Consider the following 18,791-nt stretch of genomic DNA (forward strand, 5'->3'; position numbering starts at 1 on the left):
ATCTTTTAGTTTTTCTATTCTCTCCTGTTCTACACTGTAGAGTGCTTGCCTCCCAGGGAATCCCAGCTTTACTGTACCGTTTGCTGCTGCTGCTGCTAAGTCACTTCAGTCGTGTCCGACTCTGTGCGACCCCATAGATGGCAGCCCACCAGGCTCCCCCGTCCCTGGGATTCTCCAGGCAAGAACACTGGAGTGGGCTGCCATTTCCTTCTCCAACGCATGAAAGTGAAAAGTGAAAGTGAAGCCGCTCAGTCGTGCCCGACTCTTAGCGACCCCATGGATTGCAGCCTACCAGGCTCTTCCATCCATGGGATTTTCCAGGCAAGAGTACTGGAGTAGGGTGCCATTGTACTGTTTAGGACTGCAGATTACTTCGAGAACTTATCCATTTCCAGACACCAAACCTTTTGCATGCCTCCCCCACATCTAGATTAGGTGTTAATCTCATGTGCTCCTTTTGCTATACCGGCCATAGGTACTAACCATGCTTGGAGTCTTGCTTCAGTGGTCAGTATTGTCCGTTAGATGGTAAATTTGGTGGGGGGATGCAGATGCTGTATCTGTCTTATTTGCATTTCTGTCACCTTGCACAGTGATGGGTGTAGGCACTCAACTGTTAAATGAATGAACAAAACAAACATGTGCTCACCTTTTACTAAGACAGAACCTGTCCAGTCTTTTGTAGACGTATAGCTTCCCTTTGATGCAGCATTCCGTGAACTAGATTTGCTCCTCCTGCTTTAAACAAAAGGCAATAGCTACATTTTCCCCTCTGTCTTCAGATTGTACAAATTAGATGATCATCATGGCTGGTCTGGTTTAGGTTTGGAACCAAGGTTTTGAGGCATGGACTGGCTCCTTTGGCTGATTGTGCTGAATTGAAAAATATATATAAGCTCCACTTTTTATCTCTCTTAAGATGCTTACCGTTTTTTAAATGTGTTACCCTCAATGCTTAGTGTTATAATGGGGTGTGTGTGTGCTTGAACCCCAGTACTTAAAAGTCCAACATAGTATTAGAAAAGAAAATTCAAAAGCTAGCTAATGATTTTCTGATGTTACTCTAGGTAATAAAAGACTATTTCAGTTGAAAAATTTTCTGTGATAATTACTTCTGTCTCTAAGTGACTGCATCTTGAGTAACCTTTTTTCTTTTGGCCCCAAACTAGAGCAACTTATGTAAACTGTGATGTGTTATATTTGAAGGTTGGTTTTTCATGGGGTCGCAAAGAGTCAGACATGACTGAACGACTGAACTGAACTTTGAGTAACTCATCTCAATTACATGGAACTTAATAGACAATTCATTTTTTATTCATCCAAATATTTATTAATGACTCTGAGAGTTATAGCATCCTTTCCTCAAGAATGGACTTGGAAGAAGCAATGACATTGAAAGAGAAGTCCTGGGTACAGGTTATCAATAAGAAGAAGTTAGGAAAGTTAGAGAGAAAACTAAAAGAAAAATAAAGATAAAAAGCAGAATAATTGTAAAAGCTTATAAATTAACAAATTAAAGGAGAAAAAAATCACATATTTTTCTCAATAGATTTAGAAGCAAAATTTGATAAAATTGATGTACATCCGTAATACTTATTCTTAGAAAACGAGGAATATGTGGAGTACTTCCTTATCCTGATAAGAGTGTCTGCCAAAAACCTACAGCAAATGTTATTCTTAACAGTGAAACATTAGAATCAAGATATTTATTCAGTACTTTTGGAGGTCCTAACTAGCACAGCAAGACAAGGAATATAAATAAAATGTATAAAGATTAGAAAAGAAAAAAAGATGTATGTATTTTCAGCTATGTATAACAAATCATTAGAATAGTGTGACTAATAAATAGATGGTAATATAATGTAAGTATATATATTTAAAAGATATCACTTATAATAGTAACAAAAATATAAAGCATCAGTAAGTCTAAAACTGTACAAGGTCTTTATGAAGGGAATTTACTTTGACATTTGTAAAGACATTAAAGAAGACATCAATAAATGTAGAGATCATACATATACATGGATAGAAAGATTCAATATCATGAATATGTAAGTCTTCTCAGTTTGAGCAAACATCCTCACATTCTGAGGAACTTAGATGGAAGCATGAAAAGTCAAGAATGTCCTCAGTGAGGCAGCGGGATCTGGTCCTCTCAGGTATGCCTTTATAACTCAAGTATGCTGCTGCTGCTGCTAAGTCGCTTCAGTTGTGTCCGACTTTGTGCGACACCATAGACGGCAGCCCACCAGGCTCCGCCATCCCTGGGATTCTCCAGGCGAGAACACTGGAGTGGGCTGCCATTTCCTTCTCCAATGCATGAAAGTGAAAAGTGAAAGTGAAGTCACTCAGTCATGTCCAACTCTCAGCGACCCCATGGACTGCAGCCTACCAGGCTCCTCCATCCATGGGGTTCTCCAGGCAAGAGCACTGGAGTGGGGTGCCATTGCCTTCTAAAGCTGTGTTATAAAGTCACAGTAGCTAAGGCTTTATAACATTGGCCCATGGGTAATGAAAATGACCAAAAGAACAAAAGAGTGAATCCTGAAACAGATCTGCCCTGATATGGTGACTCACTAGGAGAAGAGTAATTTTTCTCGATAAATGGTACTATGATAAATAGGTGTCTTTCAGGGAAAATTAGTGAAATTGGATTCCTACATGCACCTTAAAAATTACCACTGGGTTGAAGACAATGTGAAAGGTAAAATCTTTTGAAAAATAATGTAGATGAATATCTTTATCACTTTAGGTAAAGAAGGATTTCTTAGCTGTATTTTTGTTTTGTTTTTGGTCACATCATGAGGTATGCAGAGCTTCCCTGATGAGGGATTCAACCTGCACCCCACAAAGTGGAAGTGTGGAGCCTTAATCACTGGACCGTGAGAGAAGTCCATGGATTTGTTTTATATTATATAAAGAAAACTATGTATAAAAGATTGATAGGTATGACTGCTTGAAGATTGAGCTATTGAAAAGGAGGAAGGACAAACGACTAGGTCCTACTGTATAGCACAGGGAACTATGTAGTCAATATCCAGAGGTAAACCAAAATGGAAAAGAATATTAAAAAAAATATATATATACACACACACACACACATATATATATATATATATATATATATAGAGAGAGAGAGAGAGAGAGAGAGAGTGTTCCTGGTGGCTCAGTGGTGAAGAACCCACTGCCAGTGCAGAAGACGTGGGTTCAATCCCTGGGTCAGGAAGATCTCCTGTAGTAGGAAATGGCAACCCACTCCAGTACTCTTGCCTGGGAAATCCCATGGACAAAGAAGCCTGGTGGGCTACAGTCCACGGGGTCACAGAGAGTCAGACACGACTGAAGCGACTTAGCACATGCACACACACACACACACACACATGTATATATATAATAACTGTCACTTTACTGTATAGCAGAAATATATACAACATTGCAAATCCAACTGTATTTCAATTAGAAAAAGTAAAAAGACAAACCACAAATAGGAGGAAGATATTTGCAACCACTGTAACTGTCAAAGGATGAGTACCTAGAATATTCTTCTCAAAAGAATTCCTGCATGTTCATAAGAAAAAGACAACCTAATAGAAAAAAGGGAAAGGACATGACTATGCTTTTCCACAAGAAGAAATTGAATGGCCAACAAACTAAAAAAAAAAAGAAGAAAAGAAATTGAATTGCTCAACCACATTAGCAATCAAATAAATGCCAGTTTAGATTACAGTGTGGTACCATTTTGAAAAGTCTGACAATACAAAGTCTGATGTTGGTGAAGATGTGAAGTTGGGAGTGTAAAACATCTGTGGTGGTTGAGTTGCTCAGTCATGTCCAACTCTTTGTGACCCCATGGACAGTAGCCAGTCAGGTTCCTCTGTCCATGGGATTTTCCAGGCAAGATTATTGGAGTGAGTTGCCATTTCCTTCTCCAGGGGATCTTCCTGACCCAGGGATCATACCCATGGCTCCTGCACTGCAGGCAGACTCTTTACCACTGAGCCACTGGAGAAGCCCCCAGTTTGGCATTGTCTTGTATTACTGAACATGTACATACCAATGTCCCAGGAATGTCATTCTTTGGTACCCATCCTTCTCCTTTGGTATGTTCTGAATTGGTTCAGATGTCAGTTCAGTTCAGTTCAGTCATTCAGTTGTGTCTGACTCTTTGAGACCCCCATGGACTGCAGCATGCCAGGCCTCCCTGTCCATCATCAACTCCCAGAGTTTACCTCAAACTCATGTCCATTGAATTGGTGATGCCATCCAACCATCTCATCCTCTGTCGTCCACTTCTTTTCCGACCTTCAATCTTTCCCAGCGTCAGAGCCTTTTCAAATGAATCAGTTCTTCACATCAGGTGGCCAAAGTATTGGAGTTTCAGCTTCAGCGTCAGTCCTTCTAATGAATATTCAGGACTGATTTCCTTTAGGATGGACTGGTTGGATCTCCTTGCTGTCCAAGGGACTCTCAAGAGTCTTCTCCGACACCACACTTCAAAAGCATCATTCTTTGGCAGTCAGCTTTCTTTGTAGTCCAACTCTCACATCTATACATGACTACTGGAAAAACCATAGCCTTTACTAGATGGACCTTTGTTGGCAAAGTAATGTCTCTGCTTTTGAATATGCTATCTAGGTTGGTCATAACTTTCCTTCCAAGGAGTAAGCGTCTTTTAATTTCATGGCTGCAGTCACCATACGCAGTGATTTTAGAGCCCCTCAAAATGAAAAGTCTGCCTTGGTTTCCACTGTTTCCCCATCTATTTGCCATGAAGTGATGGGAACAGATTGTATGATCTTAGTTTTCTGAATGTTGAGCTTTAAGCCAACTTTTTCACAGTCCTCTTTCACTTTCATCAAGAGGCTCTTTAGTTCTTCTTCACTTTCTTCCATAAGGGTAGTGTCATCTGCATGTCTGAGGTTATTGATATTTCTCCCAGAATCTTTATTCCAGTTTGTGCTTCATCCAGCCCAGTGTTTCTCATGATGTACTCTGCATATAAGTTAAATAAGCAGGGTGACAATATACAGCTGTGACATACCCCTTTTCCTATTTGGAACCAGTCTGTTGTTCCATGTCCAGTTCTAACTGTTGCTTCCTGACCTGCATACAGATTTCTCAAGAGGCAGGTCAGGTGGTCTGGTATTCCCATCCCTTTCAGAATTTTCCACAGTTTATTGTGATCCACACAAAGGCTTTGGCATAGTCAATAAAGCAGAAATAGATGTTTTTCTGGAACTCTCTTGCTTTTTCCATGATCCAGCAGATGTTGGCAATTTGATCTCTGGTTCCTCTGCCTTTTCTAAATCCAGCTCGAACATCTGGAATTCATGGTGCATGTATTGCTAAAGCCTGGCTTGGAGAATTTTGAGCATTACTAGCATGTGAGATGAATGCAATTGTGTGGTAGTTTGAGCATTCTTTGGCATTGCCTTTCTTTGGGATTGGAATGAAAACAGACATTTTCCAGTCCTGTGGCTATTGCTGAGTCTTCCAAATTTGCTGGCATATTGAGTGTAGCACTTTCACAGCATCATCTTTTAGGATTTGAAATGGCTCAGCTGGAGTTCCATCATCTCCACTAGCTTTGTTCGCAGTGATGCTTCCTAAGGCCCACTTGACTTCACATTCCAGGATGTCTGGCTATAGTTGACTGATCATACCATCAACATTATTTGGGTCATGAAGATCTTTTTGTACAGTTCTTCTGTGTATTCTTGCCACCTCTTCTTAATATATTCTGCTTCTGTTAGGTCCATACCATTTCTGTCCTTTATTTTTCCCATCTTTGCATGAAATGTTCCCTTGGTATCTCTAATTTTCTTGAAGAGATCTCTAGTATCTCCCATTCTGTTGTTTTCCTGTATTTCAGTGCTTTGCACTGATCACTGAGGAAGGCTTTCTTCTCTCCTTGCTATTTTTTGGAGCTCTGCATTCAAATGGGTATATCGTTCCTTTTCTCCTTTGCTTTTCACATCTCTTCTTTTCATAGCTATTTGTAAGTCCTCCTCAGACAACCGTTTTGCTTTTTTGCATTTCTTTTTCTTTGGAATGGTCTTGATCCCTGTCTCCTGTACAGTGTCACAAATCTCCATCCAGAGTTCATCAGTCACTCTATCAGATCTAGTCCCTTAAATCTATTTCTCACTTCCATTGTATAATTGTAAGGGATTTGATTTAGGACACACCTGAATGGTCTAGTGGTTTTCCCTACTTTCTTTAAGATCAAAATTGGCAATAAGGAGCTCATGATCTGAGCCACAGTCAGCTCCTGGTCTTGCTTTTGGTGCCTGTATAGAGCTTCTCCATCTTTGGCTGCGAAGAATATAATCAGTCTGATATCGGTGTTGATGGTGATTTTGGAGCCCCGGAAAACAGTCTGTCACTGCTTCTGCTTTTCCCCTTCTATTTGCTGTGAAGTGATGAGTATGGATGCCATGATATTAGTTTTTAAATGTTGAGTTTTAAGCCAGCTTTTCACCTTCATCAAAAGGCTCTTTAGTTCCTCTTTGCTTTCTCTATTAGGGTGGTATCATGTGCATATCTGAGGTTGTTGATATTTCTCTCAGCAATCTTGATTCCAGCTTGGGAGTCATCCAGCCTAGGATCTTGTACTCTGAGGCTTCCGTGGTGGCTCAGATGGTAAAGAATCTGCCTATAATGTAGGAGACCTGGGTCCAATCCCTGGGTAGGGAAGTTCCCGTCTGGAAGGAAATGGCAACCCACTCCAGTATTCTTTCCTGGAGAAGTCTATGGACAGAGGAGCCTGGTGGGCTACAGTCCATGGGGTTGCAAAGAGTCGAACATGGCTGAGTGACTTTCAGTTTACTTCACTATTCTGCATTTAAGTTAAATAAGCAAGGGGACAATATATAGCCTTGATGTACTCCTTTCCCAATGGAACCAGTCTGTTGTTCCATGACTGATTCTACTTGATGTTGCTTCTTGACCTATGTACAGGTTTCTCAGGAGGCAGCTTAGGTGCTCTGGTATTCCCATCTCTTTCAGAATTTTCCTTGGTTTGTTGTGATCCACACAGTCAAAGATTTTAGTGTACTCAGTGAAGCAGAAGTAGATGTTTTTCAGGAATTCTCTTGCTTTTTCTATGATCTAATGAATGTTATCAATTTGATCTCTGGTTCCTCTGCCTTTTCTAAATCCAGCTTGTACATCTGGAAGTTCTTGGTTCACATACTGTTAAAGCCTAGCTTGAAGGATTTTGAACATCAACTTGCTAGCATGTGAAATGAGACTGCTGCTGCTGCTAAGTCACTTCAGTTGTGGCCGACTCTGTGCGACCCCATAGATGGCAGCCCACTAGGCTCTGCCATCCTTGGGATTCTGCAGGCAAGAACACTGGGGTGGGTTGCCATTTCCTTCTCCAATGCATGAAAGTGAAAAGTGAAAGTGAAGTCGCTCAGTCATGTCTGACTCTTCGCGACCCGCTGGACTGCAGCCTACCAGGCTCCTCCATCCATGGGATTTTCAAGGCAAGAGTACTGGAGTGGGTTGCCATTGCCTTCTCCAGAAATGAGCACAGTTGTGCAGTATTTTGAACATTCTTTGGCATTGCCTTTCCTTGGGATTGAAATGAAAACTGACTTTTTCCAGTCCTGTGGCTATTGCTGAGTTTTCCAAATTTGCTGGCATATTGAGTGAAGCACTTTCACAGCATCATCTGTTAGGATTTGAAATAGCTCAGCTAATCACCTCCACTAGCTTTGTTGGTAGTGATGCTTCCTAAGGCCCACTTGACTTCACATTCCAAGATGTCTGGCTCTAGGTGAGTGACAACACCATTGTAGCTACCTGGGTCTTTAAGACCTTTTTTGTATAATTCTTCTGCATATTCTTGTCATCTCTTCTTAATCTCTTCTGTTACTGTTAGATCCTTATCGTTTCTGTCCTTTATTGTGCCCATCTTTGTATGTAATATTCCCTTGTTATCTCTAACTTCCTTGAAGAGATCTCTAGTCTTTCCCAGTCTGTTTTCCGCCTCTGTTTCTGTTCCATCTTATTCTCATGTCTAGGCTTTTATCTTTAAGGAGTGAGAGGTAATACAAGGGGCAGCTGCCACCACGACCCCATTGAAGCTTCTCATGGCCAAACTCTTTGAACTGAGAACTGTGTGAGGAAGAGACCATTGAGTTCAGCCCTCTTATTTCGTATTTAAGGGAGCAAGGCCTGGAAAGTGTTGGATCACACACAGGTGGTAGCAGAGCTGAAGCTAATATCAGCACACTGACGGTTAGTTGTCCAGCCCTCTTCAACTTGCCACATTACCTCATAAGCATTCCTTTGAATTTATAGCCAGCTTTATAGTTATTTGTGTATTTGTCTTATATTTCTCTGGCTGTAAATTCTGAGGGGTAGGACTATATCTTATTTACATTTGTTGCCTTTGAAGTAGTTAACTGGGCTTCTCAGTACCTGTTAAATTGCAGTCAAAACATGCTCTTGTACCAGACATGCCATTTTCCTACTCCTCACTGCTTTGAAGGTGTTCAACTCAAGTCCTGGCCCCTGTTTGAAGCCTTGGTCAGATTGTGCCCTGTTTTTGACTGCTCAGGGTCTTCAGTCCTTCCAATGATCTTGATAGATAAAATCTCTCATATTGAGGAAACAGGCTTGGAGAGGTTATGTGACTTGCCATGGATCACACAGCTGGAAGTGACAAAGCCCCATTACATGTTTGATATCCTGTGCTGGGTGACATCTTGCTTCCTGATGATCTTGTTTCCTGTGTCTTTTGTGGAAAATGAGTTCATTTTGTTTCCTTATCCTGATTGCTAGCTTCTTGAGGAGAGTGGCGAGATCACATATTTCTCCTGTGCCATTTGCAGTTGCCAACAGAGTACTGGGCATGTAGAAATTGCTTATCAAATACTGTTAAATTGAATGCAAATGTAACTTAATTTACCAAAAAAGAGCAGCTGTCAGTGGCGCTCTAAGACACTTCTTGAGTCATTCCTGAATGTAATCAGCAGGGAACAGAGGGAAGCGGAGGAGCTGTCAGAGAAAGTCAGATGGTAGACACAATTAGCAATGGAGTGGCAGCTGGCCTGTTGTCAGACCGGTGGTGAGGGGCGGAGGGGAAGCTGCGCCCAAGAAGACAGTCCAGGCAACACAAAAAGTTTACTGCGGGGATGAGGGATGGGAGAGGAGTACTCAGAAGGAGCCTAACACCTGTCCAGGTTAATGAAGATAGAGCACTCAGATACATTGAGAAAACGTTGATTAAAGGAATATCCAGACCTTGATGTGGCTTTGGAGGACTGATTTCTAGGGTGACATTTGAATGGGTAGAGAAGCATTTGGCTTAGTTTGTGATCATTCTGTTAATTACTGAGGCCATGAGAAAAGGAACATAAGTAGACCAGGTTGTTGCTGGTGAAACAACTTCCCTCCCCTTTTCTCCACCATGGTGATCAGTAGGGTCTCAGTCCTGAGCCCTGATGGTCAGAAGTGAAGGGAATTCAAATGACTGCACGTGTCCTCTGTGCCCAGAGATGTGCTGTGATGACCAGCGCCATGGCTGTTCTGGTCCTGCTTCATTTCACTTTCTTTTGTTTGCATTGCCCTGAAAGTTAGTGAGGTGCTTTAGAAATTCCAGTACTTTTGACAGCTAAACTGTATTTCCAATTCTGCCTTTTCCTAAAAGGGTCATAAAAATCCACTGACAGACCACATGCTCCAGATTTTGGTTTGGAAAGTCACACTGCATCTCCTGAGTTAACAATCATTTTGCATCTGAACCAGATGTGAAGCCTCTTGCATTAGAATGCATGCGGTAAATGTCCAGTTTCCTTAGAGAAGCCTGCACATGTTCTTTTATGAAGTTCTGTCTCCTACAGAGATCAAGATCAAGAGCTTTTAGAGGAGAAGTAATAGAAGTTGAGTCTGTTCTTTTCTGTGTCAGAAATGTTCAATTTAGAACTATTTTATAAAAGCTAAAGCTATATGTACCTCAACTGCTTAGAGGTACCAGTAGTTAAGGGAAATTATTTCAAATAAAAAATTGTGATTTCTATGCAGAATAATTTTCTTTATCATGTTCTATCTAAAATGTAAATATGGAAAAGCTTTTCTTGAACATTTGCATATGAACTTTTAAGATGATACTCATTTCTAGGAAAATTTCAGTATCGTTGTTACAAGTTTTGTTTTTTTTCAGTGTTTGATAGCTGCATAGCAATTGTATTTTTCTGTGATGTACAAATAGGAAAGTTCTAAATTAAAGTGATATCAGTGACAACATCATTATTTTAATGGAAAGGTAATTCTTGAGGTCAAAGTGCTCAACTTACTAATTTTTGCAATCAAATTTGTGGGTATGTGAGGGCTAGTTCAGTTCAGTTGCTCTGTTGTATCCGACTCTTTGTGACCCCGTGGACTGCAGCATGTCAGGCTTCCCTATCCATCACCAACTTCCAGAGCCTACTCAAGCTCATGTCTATCGCGTCGGTGATGCCATCCAACCATCTCATCCTCTGTCCTCCCCTTCTCTTCCCTCCAATCTTTCCAGCATCAGGGTCTTTTCAAATGAGTTGGTTCTTCACATTAGGTGGCCTAAGTATTGGAGTTTCAGCTTCAGCGATAGTCCTTACAATGAATATTCAGGACTAATTTCCTTTAGGATTGACTGGTTGGATCTCCTTGCAGTCCAAGGGACTCTCAAGAGTCTTCTCCAACACCACACTTCAAAAGCATCAATTCTTCGGCGCTCAGCCTTCTTTGTAGTCCAATTCTTACCTCCATACATGACTACTGGAAAAACCATATCTTTGACTAGAAGGACCTTTGTTGATAAAGTAATATCTCTGCTTTCTAATATGCTGGCTAGGTTGGTCATAGCTTTTCTTCCAAGGAGCAAGAGTCTTTTAATTTCATGACTGCAGTCAGCATCTGCAGTGATTTTGGATCCCCGAAAAATAAAAGTCGTCACTGTTTCCATTGTTTCCCCATATATTTGCTGTGAAGTGATGGGACCAGATGCCATGATCTTAGTATGTTGAGTTTTAAGCCAACTCTCCCCTTTCACTTTCATCAAGAGGCTTTTAATTCCTCTTCACTTTGTGCCATAAGGGTGGTGTCATCTGCATATCTGAGGTTATTGATAGTTCTCCTGGCAATCTTGATTCCAGCTTGTGCTTTATCCAGCCCAGCATTTCTTGTGATGTACTCTGCATAGAAGTTAAATAAGCAGGGTGACAATATACCGCCTTGACATACTCCTTTTCCTATTTGGAACCAGTCTGTTGGTCCATGTCCAGTTCTGTTGCTTCTTGACCTCCATATAGATTTCTCAAGAGGTAGGTCAGGTGGAGGGTATTCCCATCTCTTAGATTCTTTACCAAATGAGCCACAAGGGAAGCCCATGTGAGGGCTAACTTTATACTTTTAACAAGTGGGTTTATTAAAGCATGATTATAGAATTATGAGAATGACTTCCATGTGTAGCTTATAAAACTTTTTTTTTACTACTTTGAAGTCACCTCTTATATAGATTCTCATTTTATCCTCATTAAGATGAAGTACAATAATACATGTTTCTGTAGTTTCCTCCAAACTCTCAAACAAAGTTAAATTGTAGCTTGTAAATCTGTTATTCATGCACAAATACTTACATCCTCACGGTGTTCCTTTCATGTGTTTTATGCTCCTCTTGTCTGTAATTTTCTTTCCCTCTTGACTTATTCTCCTGCAGATTCATAATTTCCTTGCTAACACAGAATCTTTATTTTGCCTTACCATACCTATATTGTGGTCTCTTTATTCACTCTTTCTTTTAATAAAGCCCTGTAGATTCTTTCTGAGTGACCATCTTGCTCACTGACTTTGGCCCCTATATTCTTAGTCCCCTCCCTTCAAATGTCTTTCTAATAGGTGCATTCAGAAAATGGAACTTGGAACTTCCCTTGTGGCTCAGTGGTTATGACTCCAAACTTCCAAAGCAGGGGGCATGGGTTCAGGGTGGGAACTAACACATGCTACGCAGTGTTGCCAGAAAAGAAAATAGGAGCTTGGCTCCCATGGGTGTGCTTACTACCTGTTGATGACAAAGACAGGTGTAGGTTTGGGGACCAAGTTCTAACCAGAATGTTTGAGTTTTCCATTTGCACAGGGCAGGAACCTGCTTGGGTAGATTAGGGAGGCTTGGAAATTGCATGGATTAAGCAGGAGGGAGCAAATAGTTGGAATAATTTCCCTGACTTAGCTAAGAATCTCTCTGGCTTTTGATAAAGTAACTACTACCTGGGTCTTAGATTCTAAGTGTTGTTCCTGATGAGCTAAGTGGTCTTCCCAGTGTGTATGGGTAGGTGTCCTCCTGATTCCTCGAATTCATAAGCCACCTCTCCCCCTTTTTGATCTATTTCTTACTCTGTTGGTGTTCAGCTTTGGCGTGACTCTCCACCTGTCTGGGACCTCCATTTGTATTTACCCCTTCTGAACTGAAGTTGGTTTTGTGCCGCCTTCATATGACGCTGCCTTCTTGGGTAGGGAACACTAGGGGTTGCTCTGTTCCCATCTTGCCTGTGCCCTTTCCTCCTTCCCTGGAACTTTCCAATGGTTCTAAGTAGCAGTCCTTGCATGTGTAGCATTCCTCATGATACAGCCATTAGCTGGAACAAGGGCTCCTGTGGAGAAACTACAATACTAGTAATTCCTTTTGAATTTATGGAAAAAGTCAAGTTGGTGCAGAGGATTTTAGGTTTTTCTCCTATCTGCTCTGTTATTCTCTGCTGTACTTTAGTACAAAGTGGCTTATGATACAGAGCAAAATAATATATTTTCAGTTATTTTGCTGTATCATATAGTAAGTTTGCTATATCATTTCATTGTATTCTTTAAAGCATATCTTGACTTCTGAGGGTTCTGCCCAAGCATAGTTTGTTGTGTCCGTCAAGAATAATATGGCTGTACTTTGTAATGCCCTTTAGGAAAAAATCAGCAGTGTAGCTGGTTATAAACATCCTTCCAGTAGTTCCATTTGCAAGTACACTGGTTTTCTGTCCCAAGGAGGATGCTACTGCTAGGTTCATCTCTGGCCAGTCTGGTCTAGATTTTCCCTGGACTATGCAGCCTTAGATCCACAGCTCTCCTTTCCCTTTGAGTGACTCAATGATCATTGTTTCCAAGACTCTTTCCTTGTTTTCTGAAGCTCCAGTTAGCCCTTTTTGGAATTCTTACCAGGGTCTTTCAATACATTCCAGATTTTTGCTCCCACATAAGAAGAGTCCTAAGGTTGTGGTTAAGTGGGCAAGATGTGAGAGATGGTGTCTTTAGGAGATGTTGAATGAAAAAGCCTAGCAAACCTTGTAATGAGCTGTCAGTCTGAGTTGTTTAGGGAGAAAGAAAGTGTTGGGTACAAAGTTGAAGGCAAGTGAGATGATTCAGAGCCATTTGAGGTTGAGCTTTCCACACTAATTTTCCACATGTGTGCAGTGGAGCTCTTGTTAGGACCTTGTTGGGTTCACAGGCCTTGGAGGTGGGCTTACCTTCACTTCTTTTACCAGAGTGGTTCTAAATTCACCTGTTTTATATATTAGAGTGCCAGGTTAGATTCCATTTGAAGAAACTTGCTAAGGAAAGTTTGCAACCAGCTAGACAAGAGCAGTTTTCTGAGGGAGTGAAGGGTCTGTGACAGTGACGTTCGGTAGTTTTTCTGAGCCCCAGTGCCAGAGCGTCCAGCTGGCTGTAAAGACACTGACCTGCTGCTGCTGCTGCTAAGTCACTTCAGTTGTGTCCGACTCTGTGCGACCTCATAGACAGCAGCCCACCAGGCTCCCCAATCCCAGGGATGCTCCAGGCAAGAACACTGGAGTGGGTTGCCATTTCCTTCTCCAATGCATGAAAGTGAAAAGTGAAAGTGAAGTTGCTCAGTCATGTCCGACTCTTCATGACCCCATGGACTGCAGCCTACCAGGCTCCTCCGTCCATGGGATTTTCCAGGCAAGAATACTGGAGTGGGATGCCATTGCCTTCTCCAGAAGACACTGACCTACTATGGACAAAAAGTAACCCAAACTTACAGCTGCTGTAAGTCAGCCAAGAAGCTCCCCAAACATAAAATCAGCTCTGTAGCGATCTATAATAAAAGGTTAGGATGCAACATAATGTGTTCATCCCTTATTGCTCAATTGACTGTCCTAACAGGAAAAAAGCCACTGTGTGCTGAACAGACATACCTGAGGCTTGCTGTCACTTACTGAGTGTGGCTCACACATGCTTCCTTAACTACTCTTACAAGAGTAGACATGTGAATTCACTCCAGATTTTTAAAAATGAAAGAAAATAAGGAAAGACTAGTATGCATTACAACCTTCTCAATTAATGACATATTTATGAGAATACCAAATACTATGTAGTATTTGGAATAGTATTTGGAATTCTCTTGTAGATGTACCATTAATTGAGAGGGTTGTAATGTGCACTAGTCTAGCAAATAACTTTGCCAGGCAGTGTCAGTGAGCAGTTTGGAGATCTCTGAATGTGGATTATAACTCATTTGACTGTAGATTTTTATTCCAGTTAAAAAAAATAATAAAGAGGAAAAAAGGCATTTGAATGAAAGTTTATAGACTCTTAAAGCACCTCCATGGATCCCAGAAGACTTGAGATCCCACAAACTTGAGGCCTCTCATACAGACTGCAGTGTCTTGTTCTTTTATGATGTGTTATTTTCATCTTCTTTAAGACATTGTCTTGTGCTTAATTTGAGTATTACTCAGCCATTAAAAAGAATTCATTTGAATCAGTTCTGATGAGATGGATGAAACTGGAGCCGATTATACAGAGTGAAGTAAGCCAGAAAGAAAAACACCAATACAGTATACTAACACATATATATGGAATTTAGGAAGATGGCAATGACGACCCTGTATGCAAGACAGGAAAAAAGACACAGATGTATATAACGGACTTTTGGACTCAGAGGGAGAGGGAGAGGGTGGGATGATTTGGGAGAATGGCATTCTAACATGTATACTATCATGTAAGAATTGAATCGCCAGTCTATGTCTGACGCAGGATACAGCATGCTTGAGGCTGGTGCATGGGGATGACCCAGAGATGTTATGGGGAGGGCGGTGGGAGGGGGGTTCATGTTTGGGAACGCATGTAAGAATTAAAGATTTTAAAATTTAAAAATAAAAAACTAAAACAAACAAACAAACAAACAAAGATAATTTTCTTGGAACCTAACAGGTGAAGTAGGAAAACATAAACAAGGATATATCAGATTGAAAAATGCAACTAACTAGCTTGAACTAGCACATATCTAATTCTGCATGCAACTAACAGGGAATACAGATTATTTTCATACTTAACAACCCCCCCCCCCAATTTGATATTAAGCAGACCACAATTACTGATCCAAAGGTAATAAAATTAGAAAACAACAACAATAATCACAAAAAAGCCAACAGTGATCTGACAGGCTGATTTAGAAATAGGCTGGATGACTGCAAATACTTCTGTCCTCTTTTGCATAAGTAAACTCAAGACACACCCTAGTCTATACACAGCTGTTGATAGAAATGCAAACAGTCCCTTGCTAAGACTGCCTACTGAACAGGTGGAACTGGGCAAGACTTCTTGAGAATCAACAAGAAGTATATCCCACTGGACCTGGGCCATAGGTGAGTTTCTTTTTTTTTCCCCTTTTGATTTAGCTGTTAAAGAATATGATATGTAGGGAGCAGCTAAACATGTGTTATAAATATATTAACAGAGAGTGGATTTGACAAAGGCTAGAAAGCTTTTAGAATAGCCGGCTGTTTAGAACTTACCGGCACCAAACGACAGAGGCTAAGAATCCTAGTACTGTTGTCTGGTGCTGCTAAAATATCAGGAAATAGTTTGATTTTTTTCCTGAGCCTATTTTACTGTTTTTAAAAGAACTAAGTTAACATATGGTGGAATATTTATAGACAATAGTGTTTTAAACTCATGATCAACTTGTGTCTATATGCTGCCTTTTCATCAATATATGATAGAAACCAAGCTGGCACCATGGAGAAGCACTTGGGTTTCAGAAATGGCCCTGTTCCCAGACTTAGCTGGAGGAAAACTCCTTTCCTTATTGGAAAAGCAGAAGTCCCTAAAGACAGAGTAGCGCATGAGCTTGTGAAGGAGGGTCCAATACCTTAAAATTGACATAGCTGCTCACTGTTATAAGGAGAGCACCAGTATTCTCTGACTGGCATCGCTAGTGTAAGGTCAGTTTTTGCTCGCACAAGCTGAAGTTTGGGACAAGTACCTGGAGATGAGGGACAGGAAAGCCAGAAAAGGAGAGAGAGCAGAGGGGTCATGACTCAGGGTAATGAGTAGAAGTGGGACTGTTAGAACCCAACAGGAGGGAATCATAGGGTAGATAGGAGACTATGGAAAAGAAAACCAGCTGTGAAGAGATGATGTGCTTTCATAAGCCAGTCTGCATCTGAGAAGTATATCCCTGGGGCAGAGAACAGCTGTGCTCTGATGTGGTCAGTGCAGGCAAGGCTATGGGGTCGGCAGAATGAGGGAGAAGTAAAGACATATCCAGTGCATCTTAGTGGCCTTTGTGAGTATCTGTATGCCAGACCAATGCTTTGCCTCAATCGGGTGTGTGTAATAGGAGCCCTCACCATTCACAGTTCCTGAAAATATGCACTTACAGTGCGTGCTTACTCAGTTGAGTCTGACTCTTTGTGACCCCATGGACTGTAACCCACCAGACTCTTCTGTTCTTGGAATTCTCCAGGCAAGAATACTGGAGTGGATTGCCATTTCCTCCTCCAGGGGATCTTCCTGACCCAGGGATTGAATCTGCATCTCCTGCCTTGGCAGGTGGATTCTTTACCACTGAGCCACTGGGGCGCAATGCATCTCATCACAGAAAAGATGAGGTACAGTCTGTGCCCTTTGATTAAGAAGTCAGGGAAATGTTACAGTACACTGTAAAAAATCACACTTACAAAACAACAGTGACAATGATGTCCTAGTATGCAAATGAAGGAGTCTAGAAAGGCAGGACAGTGGTGTACTCTGGACACAGTTTCTCTACATGAATAAATATAGAGTTTTTGTCCTTGCTTTTTAAAAAGGCAATGATGAAGGAACCCTCTTTTCCCCAGCTACTGCCCACTCAGGGATATTTACCCAGTTGTTTTCATTGTTTGGACAGTCATCTTCAACAGGTCTGGATTCTTTCAATTCACAATTTTTTTTTCATCCTAAAATTTTCTTGTGAAAGAAGTATTGTTGCTCCATCACAAAGTGAGGTGATTCTCTTCTCAATTGGGTATATTTCCTCTGAGAAATCAGTGTCTTCCCTGGGTTACCTCACATGAAAAACTTTGAAGCAGGTGAGATGCACATGGGCAGCCAGGTTGTGTTGGCCAAAGGCCTTCCAGCCCTCCCACATTCCAGGAGGACCAGACTTGGCAGAATCCCCAACTCTGTTTCTCAGTCATAAATGGAAGGGTATTCTGTGTTTTGCAACCTTGGAAATGCATTCTTCAGTTTCAGGTCCTTTGAGTGCTTCTTCATTTGTAATCCTTCCAGTCCTGGCTGTGGTAGCAACATGCTCACTCTTCATATTTCCATCTTTGAGTCTTGGCCCTGGGAACTTGGCATCACTCTGGCATAGCCAACAACTCTTCACTTCTACTTCTTCAAAACTTAATAGCAGGATTTCCTCTATGAATCAGTTAGTCTTGCAGATATATTGCCTGCCAGGTAGCTTAGGTCTTTTCATACTATTCATGGGGTTCTCAAGGCAAGAATACTGAAGTGGTTTGCCATTCCCTTCTCCAGTTCTGAATACTCATTGGAAGGACTGATGCTTAAGCCGAAACTCCAATACTTTGGCCATCTGATGCAAAGAACTGACTCATTTGAAAAGATCCTGATGCTGGGAAAGATTGAAGGAAGGAGGAGAAGGGGACGACAGAGAATAAGATGGTTGGATGGCATCACTGACTCAAAGGGCATGAGTTTGAATAAACTCTGGGAGTTGGTGATGGATAGGGAAGCCTGGTGTGCTGCAGTCCATGGGGTTGCAAAGAGTCAGACATGACTGAACAACTGAACTGAACCAAGCTTAGGTCACTCCTCCTTTTCCATTTTCAGAAAATACTTTTACTCCATTCTTTGGAAGCTTTATTAGGTTCAGTGTCCCTCTTAAGATATCAGGAAAAAAACACCAGTCTTAATGACATATCAGTTTTCAAACCTTAATCTGTTGCAGTCATTAGAAGAGCTATGATATATCAGTTTCCACCACGCATTTTGCTACTCACTTTACACAGGTGGGTGGTGGTGTCCCATTGTTTGAATTTAGGAGACCTTGACTCCTTCATTGTCTTCAAGGGAGTGGACGTCACAGGTGTTTCACTTCTTTGTAATTCTTGGAGTCTTCCTTGCTTCGTGGTGTCTTTAAGAAGCACTTTTAGCCATGGGTGAGACATTCCATGGACAGGACACGTGGCTGTGCCCTTATGGGGATACTCTGACATTATTTGAGATATTACTCAGCAAACCAAACAGCCACTCCTATTACCACGGTATTGCCTACATTTCACAAGTGACAGATTCTGTAGTGCACCTTCATTCCTGTTACCCTGTGTCTATAAAACAAGATGTACTTGTCACAAACTGTGAGTAATAAATCACCCAGTGTATACTTTTCATAAATTTTGGTAAACATTCGTATTCTGATCCTAAAAGAGGTGTGGACAACAAATAATGTCTTTGGAATAAATGAATCAATGATCTCTATAGCTTAAAAAAACAAAAAAGCCAGTATC

The 18,791-nt window shown here is 41.2% G+C and overlaps 1 protein-coding gene across 22 annotated transcripts in view; it reads left to right on the plus strand.

Moving 5' to 3' along the window:
- RAB27A (RAB27A, member RAS oncogene family) overlaps window positions 1-18,791 on the plus strand; it is a 97,887-nt gene that overhangs the window by 41,029 nt on the left and 38,067 nt on the right. For 5 of the 22 annotated variants that reach the window (XM_060417902.1, XM_060417915.1, XM_042252438.2 and 2 more), the window contains one exon: window positions 15,578-15,641. The exons of 16 other annotated variants lie outside the window; for them this stretch is intronic. The gene's annotated coding sequence lies outside the window, so the exon portion shown is untranslated. Of the gene's footprint in view, window positions 1-15,547; window positions 16,890-18,791 lie in introns of those variants that run through there. One more of the 22 variants, XM_060417907.1, reaches the window with a different exon arrangement.

This window comes from Ovis aries, chromosome 7 (assembly GCF_016772045.2).
Source record: "Ovis aries strain OAR_USU_Benz2616 breed Rambouillet chromosome 7, ARS-UI_Ramb_v3.0, whole genome shotgun sequence".
Classification (NCBI taxonomy): domain Eukaryota; kingdom Metazoa; phylum Chordata; class Mammalia; order Artiodactyla; family Bovidae; genus Ovis; species Ovis aries.